This window comes from Zootoca vivipara, chromosome 8 (assembly GCF_965207765.1).
Source record: "Zootoca vivipara chromosome 8, rZooViv2.hap1.1, whole genome shotgun sequence".
Lineage (NCBI taxonomy): Eukaryota > Metazoa > Chordata > Lepidosauria > Squamata > Lacertidae > Zootoca > Zootoca vivipara.
Window position 1 is genome coordinate 22008039 of NC_142591.1, and position 8088 is coordinate 22016126.

Consider the following 8088-nt stretch of genomic DNA (forward strand, 5'->3'; position numbering starts at 1 on the left):
ACCACATGAATTCTTTCCTGCAACCCCCCCCCCCCCGCCATTCCCCTGCAAAGTGGTTCTGGGTAAATATAAATAGCAGGCAGAACTTCCTCTAACAACTAGTACTTTACTTCATATCTGAAATATACCGGGGGGGGGGGGGGAGCGGACGCGTGTAAACAACGACAAGCAGGTGACAACCTCAGCACACCATGACTAAGCCTGCGCAGAAAACTTCACATCTCCGTCACTCCTCCCTGGCAATAAGTTTATTAAATTTTTGTATGCTGCCCTTCGTCAAAAGATTACAGGTGTTTTGGAACATAAAAATACAAAACGAGATGAAATACATGATACAACCGAAACAAACCAATAACCCGCCTCCCCCCGCCACTGTGGCCAACACACAAGCGCTATTGAAAGACCAGAGATTGTTTAATCGGCACAAGAGCTGGTTACAGAGAAATATTTTTGCTTAGCGCCTAAATAAATAAAAAACCCGCAACTATTTGTTTATTTATATATTTATTTATTCTATGATTCCCATAACTGACTGCCTATAGGGCAGGCCCTGTGAGTTGCACAACCCTCTTTCATATACAGGGTGAGTCCTTTAAAAGAGGCCCTGCGGATACAGAGCACACATGTTCCATGGGGCCATGATTGCTTCGCTATCAAAAGCAATCTTGTGAAGCTCCTGTCAGAAGACCCTACTGGCATTAATGAGCGACTTTCAACCCTTCGAATAAAACTCACCAAAACCCAACAGGCTCTTATGCACCACCACTGGACGCCAATGAAGACATTTGTTGTGTAGTGGGTCTTCAGTGATTTCAGCTCAGTGCAAATAAGAAACAGGAGGAGAGGACCTGGTACAACATCTCTTTACTTCAAAGAACAGGTAAGAGCCAGAACACAGGGAATGGGGAAAACTGGGGCTTATATAGTAACAGAGAACTAGCAGGGAAAAGACTCCCCCGTAGCTGCTGAGGTCCTCTCACGAATTCCGCACAACCAAGTTAGAGATAAGCTTGCAGTATCTCCAAATCTGGGAGAGTTGTGTACAGCTATTAACCAAATGAAAAACAACAAAGCCAGTGGACCTGATGGGATACCCGCCGATGTCTTCAAAGTGGGTGGAACTGAACTTTCATAACAACTTCACAAGCTCATCGAAAAGATCTGGGAGAGAGAATAGATCCCAGCAGACTTTAGGGATGCCAAAATTATCAATCTCTTTAAAAAAGGTGACAGAACTGATTGTGGAAACTATTGAGGCAACTCACTATTAGCTGTGGCCAGCAAAATTCTTGCAAGGATCTTAGCAAATCATCTCTAAACAATATCCGAGGTGACCCTTCCTGAATCCCAAAATGGTTTTCTGCCTTCTAGGGGGACAGTGGACATGATTTTCACCACTCAAAAGCTGCAAGATAAATGCAGAGAGCAAAACCAACCCCTGTATATGGCATTTATTGATCTGACTAAGGCTTTCAACACTGTAAATTGTAATGCCCTGGGACTGTCCTTTTGAAAATTGGCTGCCCAGATAAATTTGTGAACATCAATCAGTTCCTCCATGATAATATGACAGCAACAATCGCATATAATATACAGCAACAATCGCATATATAATATATATCGCATATAATAACAATCGCATATAATCTCCTGGCTGCCCAGGAGGACTCCCCTGTCGTGAGTGCCTGCAGGTCCCGCATATATAATATATATCACATATAATAACAATCGCATATAATCTCCTGGCTGCCCAGGAGGACTCCCCTGTCGTGAGTGCCTGCAGGTCCTGTCCCTGCCTCTCACCACCTGGCCTAGGGCGGGGCCTGGCAGGCCTCAAATAGGTCTGCTGCTTCCACTGCTGCTGCTGCCCAGGAGGACTCCCCTGTCGTGAGTGCCTGCAGGTCCTGGCCCTGCCTCTCACCACCTGGCCTAGGGCGGGGCCTGGCAGGCCTCAAATAGGTCTGCTGCTTCCACTGCTGCTGCTGCCCAGGAGGACTCCCCTGTCGTGAGTGCCTGCAGGTCCTGTCCCTGCCTCTCACCACCTGGCCTAGGGCGGGGCCTGGCAGGCCTCAAATAGGTCTGCTGCTTCCACTGCTGCTGCTGCCCAGGAGGACTCCCCTGTCGTGAGTGCCTGCAGGTCCTGTCCCTGCCTCTCACCACCTGGCCTAGGGCGGGGCCTGGCAGGACTCAAATAGGTCTGCTGCTTCCACTGCTGCTGCTGCCCAGGAGGACTCCCCTGTCGTGAGTGCCTGCAGGTCCTGGCCCTGCCTCTCACCACCTGGCCTAGGGCGGGGCCTGGCAGGCCTCAAATAGGTCTGCTGCTTCCACTGCTGCTGCTGCCCAGGAGGACTCCCCTGTCGTGAGTGCCTGCAGGTCCTGGCCCTGCCTCTCACCACCTGGCCTAGGGCGGGGCCTGGCAGGCCTCAAATAGGTCTGCTGCTTCCACTGCTGCTGCTGCCCAGGAGGACTCCCCTGTCGTGAGTGCCTGCAGGTCCTGGCCCTGCCTCTCACCACCTGGCCTAGGGCGGGGCCTGGCAGGCCTCAAATAGGTCTGCTGCTTCCACTGCTGCTGCTGCCCAGGAGGACTCCCCTGTGGTGAGTGCCTGCAGGTCCTGTCCCTGCCTCTCACCACCTGGCCTAGGGCGGGGCCTGGCAGGACTCAAATAGGTCTGCTGCTTCCACTGCTGCTGCTGCCCAGGAGGACTCCCCTGTCGTGAGTGCCTGCAGGTCCTGGCCCTGCCTCTCACCACCTGGCCTAGGGCGGGGCCTGGCAGGCCTCAAATAGGTCTGCTGCTTCCACTGCTGCTGCTGCCCAGGAGGACTCCCCTGTCGTGAGTGCCTGCAGGTCCTGGCCCTGCCTCTCACCACCTGGCCTAGGGCGGGGCCTGACAGGCCTCAAATAGGTCTGCTGCTTCCACTGCTGCTGCTGCCCAGGAGGACTCCCCTGTCGTGAGTGCCTGCAGGTCCTGGCCCTGCCTCTCACCACCTGGCCTAGGGCGGGGCCTGGCAGGCCTCAAATAGGTCTGCTGCTTCCACTGCTGCTGCTGCCCAGGAGGACTCCCCTGTCGTGAGTGCCTGCAGGTCCTGTCCCTGCCTCTCACCACCTGGCCTAGGGCGGGGCCTGGCGGCCCTGCTGGGGATTGTTGCCCCCAGCGCTGTTGCTGTCCAGGAGGACTCTGAACTGTGCAGAGTTCTTTTAAAAATGTTTTAAATTCTCCTTTTATCATTTTAAACACATTATGTTGGGGGGTTGGTTATTTACTTGGGTCTGGGAATTTTTTAAATTTTGTTACTTCTGTGATTTTTGTTTCTTGGTTAGTATTGTCTTATTGTGTTTTTTGTGTGGTGGGTGCTGCCCAGGACACTCTCCTGCTGTGAGTGCCCACAGGCCCTGTCCCTGCCTCCTTCCACCTGGTCTAGGGCGGGGCCTGGAGGGCCTCATAAGGACTGCCGCCGCTGCTCTGCTGCTGGTGCTGCCCAGGGGAACTTAAAACAGCACAGAGTTCTTTTTAAAATGCTTTTTAAAGAATTTTTATGTTTTTATTTTCTTGGGGTGGTAGGTGGGAGGGTATTTTCTTTGGGGTGGTAGGTGGGAGGGATTTTTAGTTGGGTGTGGGAATATGTTAAATTTTGGTGTATTGTAATTTTTATTGTTTTTTGTTTTATTGCTTTATTGTGTTTTTTGTGTTTTTCTTTTTTTCCGTTCTTGCTGTTTTTTACAGAGGTTTTATTTTGTTTTTAAGGGGAGGGGTCAGGGCTGCCCGGGAGGGGGTCCCAGCAAGCAAAATGGCTGGGGCAGATTCCACAGGGGGGGATGCACTGGGACAACCGATCTCAGTGGTCACGGGTAGGAGGAGGAGTTACGCTAAGACCAGACCATGTCATTACCGAGGAGGCAGACTTAGTCGTTGTCTGAAGACTATCCCTGCCTCCGGGTCTGGTCCTGACCGGACGGATATTGGAATCAGCAAGGGATACCCACATGACCTGAAGGTGCTGCTGTGCAATGCCAGGTCGATGATGAATAAGACCACTGCCATTCACGACCTGATTGTGGATGGAGGATTTGACCTGGCATGTGTGACAGAGACCTGGTTGGATGAAGCCGATGGGCCCGTTCTTGGCGCTGCTTGTCCAACAGGTTTCTCTTATGCACAGCAACCCAGGCCATCTGGGCGGGGAGGGGGGGTTGCAGTGATTTTTAGGAAGTCATTAGTTTGCACCAGGCGTTCTATTGGTAAGATGGAGTTTTCTGAGTGTATGTTCTGGAAGTTGGGCAATAGGGGCAGTACAGGATTCCTTTTGGTGTACCGACCTCCCCGCTGCACCAAGGATTCCCTGCCCGAGCTGCTTCAGGTCGTGTCGGATGTGCTCCTGGAGACACCTAGCTTGGTTGTCTTGGGGGATTTTAACATCCATGCCGACACGACCTTACAAGGAGCCGCTCGGGACTTCGTGGAAAGCATGGCCACCATGGGGCTGTCCCTGAATAAGTCTGGCCCAACTCATAGCCGCGGACATGCCTTGGACTTGGTGTTTACCTCTATGGATGTTGGTGATCTGACATTAAGTAAAAGTGAAACAAAAGAAGTGCCATGGTCAGATCACTTTCTGGTGCAACTGGACTTCTCCGCAACCCTTCCCCTCTGCAGGGAGGTGGGACCGATTCGGATGGTCCGCCCCCGCTACTTAATGGATCCAATTGGCTTCCAGAGAGTGGTAGGGGATGTTTTATCCCATGTCGATGGCCTTTCAGCTGATTCCCTGGTGGCCCGCTGGAATGCGGAGTTAACCAGCGCTATTGACTGTCTGGCTCCGAAGCGCCCTCTCAGATTGCATGGAGCCCGGACAGCCCCGTGGTTTTCCCCGGCGCTGAGGGTGATGAAACAGTCATTGAGACGGCTAGAGCGCCGGTGGCGGAAAACTCATTTTGAATCAGACCGGACACGGGCTAGAGCTCAACTTCGAGCCTACCAAGTGGCAATGGCGACGGCGAAGAGGACCTTCTTCACCGTCTCCATCGCATCTGCAGAAAACAGCAGCAGGAGACTCTTCCAGGTGGCTCACAATTTAGCGGAACCACCTGCTCCATCCGGGCCCAGTATGGGCCACATGATCTCCTGCAATGATTTTGCAAAGTTTTTTGCAGATAAAGTCGCTCAGATTCGGGAAGAGGTAGACTCCACCGTGGGAGCAGGGCCGGGGCGGGGGAGTGCTAGAGTCCTGTCTAGTCAAGCTTTGTGGGATCAATTTCAATCTGTTACCTCCGAGGATGTGGACAGGCTGCTTGGACGAGTGAAACCAACCACCTGTCTCCTTGATCCTTGCCCATCCTGGCTTATAAAAGCTAGCCGGGAAGGGCTGGGCGATGGGCTTCGCGGGTTGGTAAATGCTTCTCTCCATGAGGGAGCCTTCCCAGACCCGCTGAAAGAGGCGGTTATTAAACCGCTTCTTAAAAAACCATCTTTAGATCCGGCCAATATGGCCAACTATCGCCCAGTCTCAAATCTTTCATTCTTGGGCAAGGTGATTGAGCGAGTGGTTGCTGAACAACTCCAGGCACGCCTGGAAGAAGCGGACCATTTGGATCCCTTCCAGTCAGGATTCAGGCCTCATCATGGGACTGAAACTGCCTTGGTCGCACTGGTCGATGATCTCCGGCGGGCTAGGGACAAAGGTAAGAGCTGTTTCCTTGTTCTGCTGGATCTCTCAGCGGCTTTTGACACCATCGACCATAACATCCTTCTGGACCGTCTAGAGGGCTTGGGAGCTGGGGGCACTGTTATGCAGTGGTTCCGCTCCTTCCTCCTGGGCCGTGTTCAGAAAGTGGTGGTGGGGGATGAGTGTTCAGACCCCTGGGCTCTCACTTGTGGGGTGCCTCAGGGTTCTGTCCTCTCCCCCATGCTTTTTAACATCTATATGCAGCCGCTGGGAGAGATCATCAGGGGGTTTGGGCTGGGTGTCCATCAGTATGCTGATGATACCCAGCTCTACCTCTCTTTTAAATCAGAACCAGTGAAGGCGGTGAAGGTCCTGTGTGAGTGCTTGGAGGCGGTTGGAGGATGGATGGCGGCTAACAGATTGAGATTGAATCCTGACAAGACAGAAGTACTGTTTGTGGGGGACAGGAGGCGGGCGGGTGTGGAGGACTCCCTGGTCCTGAATAGGGTAACTGTGCCCCTGAAAGACCAGGTGCGCAGCCTGGGAGTCATTCTAGACTCACAGTTGTCCATGGAGGCACAGGTCAACTCTGTGTCCAAGGCAGCTGTTTATCAGCTCCACCTGGTACGCAGGCTGAGTCCCTACCTGCCCACTGACTGTCTCTCCAGAGTGGTGCATGCTCTAGTTATCTCCTGCTTGGACTACTGCAATGCGCTCTACGTGGGGCTACCTTTGAAGGTGACCTGGAAACTACAACTAATCCAGAATGCGGCAGCTAGACTGGTGACTGGGAGCGGCCGCCGAGACCACATAACACCGGTCCTGAAAGACCTACATTGGCTCCCAGTACGTTTCCGAGCACAATTCAAAGTGTTGGTGTTGACCTTTAAAGCCCTAAACGGCCTCGGTCCGGTATACCTGAAGGAGCGTCTCCACCCCCATCGTTCTGCCCGGACACTGAGGTCCAGCTCCGAGGGCCTTCTGGCTGTTCCCTCACTACGAGAAGCCAAGTTACAGGGAACCAGGCAGAGGGCCTTTTCGGTAGTGGCTCCCACCCTGTGGAATGCCTTCCCACTAGAGGTCAAAGAGAACAACAATTACCAGACCTTTAGAAGGCATCTCAAGGCAGCCCTGTTTAGGGAAGCTTTTAATGTTTGATGGATCTCTGTATTTTAATGTTTGATGGATTTCTGTATTTTAGAATTTCTGTTTTGTTGGAAGCCGCCCAGAGTGGCTGGGGGAACCCGGCCAGATGGGCGGGGTATAAATAATAAATTATTATTATTATTATTATTATTATTATTATTATTATTATTATTATATAACAATAGCTCTCAAAGTGAACCATTCACAGTGGGATCAGGTGTTAAACAGGGTCGTGTTATTGCCCCAACTCTATTATTTTCATTGTCATTATCCTATACTTTGTTGAAGGGAAACTCCCCACTGGAGAAGAAATCATATATCGAACACATGGAAAGCTCTTTAATCTGAGCAGGCTGAAAGCAAAGAGTAAGGTTACCATAATTTCCATCATAGAGCTTCAGTATGCTGATGACAATGTAGTGTGTGCACGCTCAGAGGATGACCTCCAAACCATCCTAAATATCTTTGCAGAAACTTACGAAAAGTTTGGCCTATCGCTCAACATCCAAAAAACATCCAAAAATCAAGTGCTGCACCAACAAGTACAAAATAATCCCTCTGCAGAGCCACAAATCCAACACAATGGTGTAATGTTGGAAAATGTCAATCACTTCTCTTACCTCTTCTCTTACCTCTTATCTTTCCACAAGGGCCGACATTGTTGCCAAAATCCAGCATTGTCTGAGCTCTGCGAGTGCAGCTTTCTCCCGATTGACGTGCAGAGTGTTTGAGGACCGGGACATTCGCAGGGAAACCAAAATGCTTGTTTACAAAGCTATTGTCTCAAGGCAATTTTTTAAAAAAATGTAGTATAAAGAATTGGGAAACACTTGCCTGTGAGCGCTCCAATTGGAGAACAACCTTTACCAAAAGTGTCATGGGTTTTGAAGAGACTCGAACTCAGGACGCAAGGGAGAAACATGCTAAGAGGCAGGCACACTTGGCAAATTCACACCGTGATCAACTCCCATCCAGAAATCAATCTCCCCACTGTGGAAGGACGTGTGGATCCAGAATTGGCCTCCACAGTCACTTACGGACTCATTGTTAAAACCGTGTTTATGGAAGGCAATCTTACTCGCCTACGAGTGATCACCAAAGAAGAAGATCAGATCTCTCCTCACCTGAAATCTTCATTTCCAGCAACAGACAGCTCCATCTTTTCAGTATGCTACCTAACAAACATTGGAATATTTGGTGAAACTTCATAGAATCAGAGTTGGAAGGGAGCCCTCTGCAAAACAGGAATCTCAACTAGATCATACATAGCTTCTTTTGCTA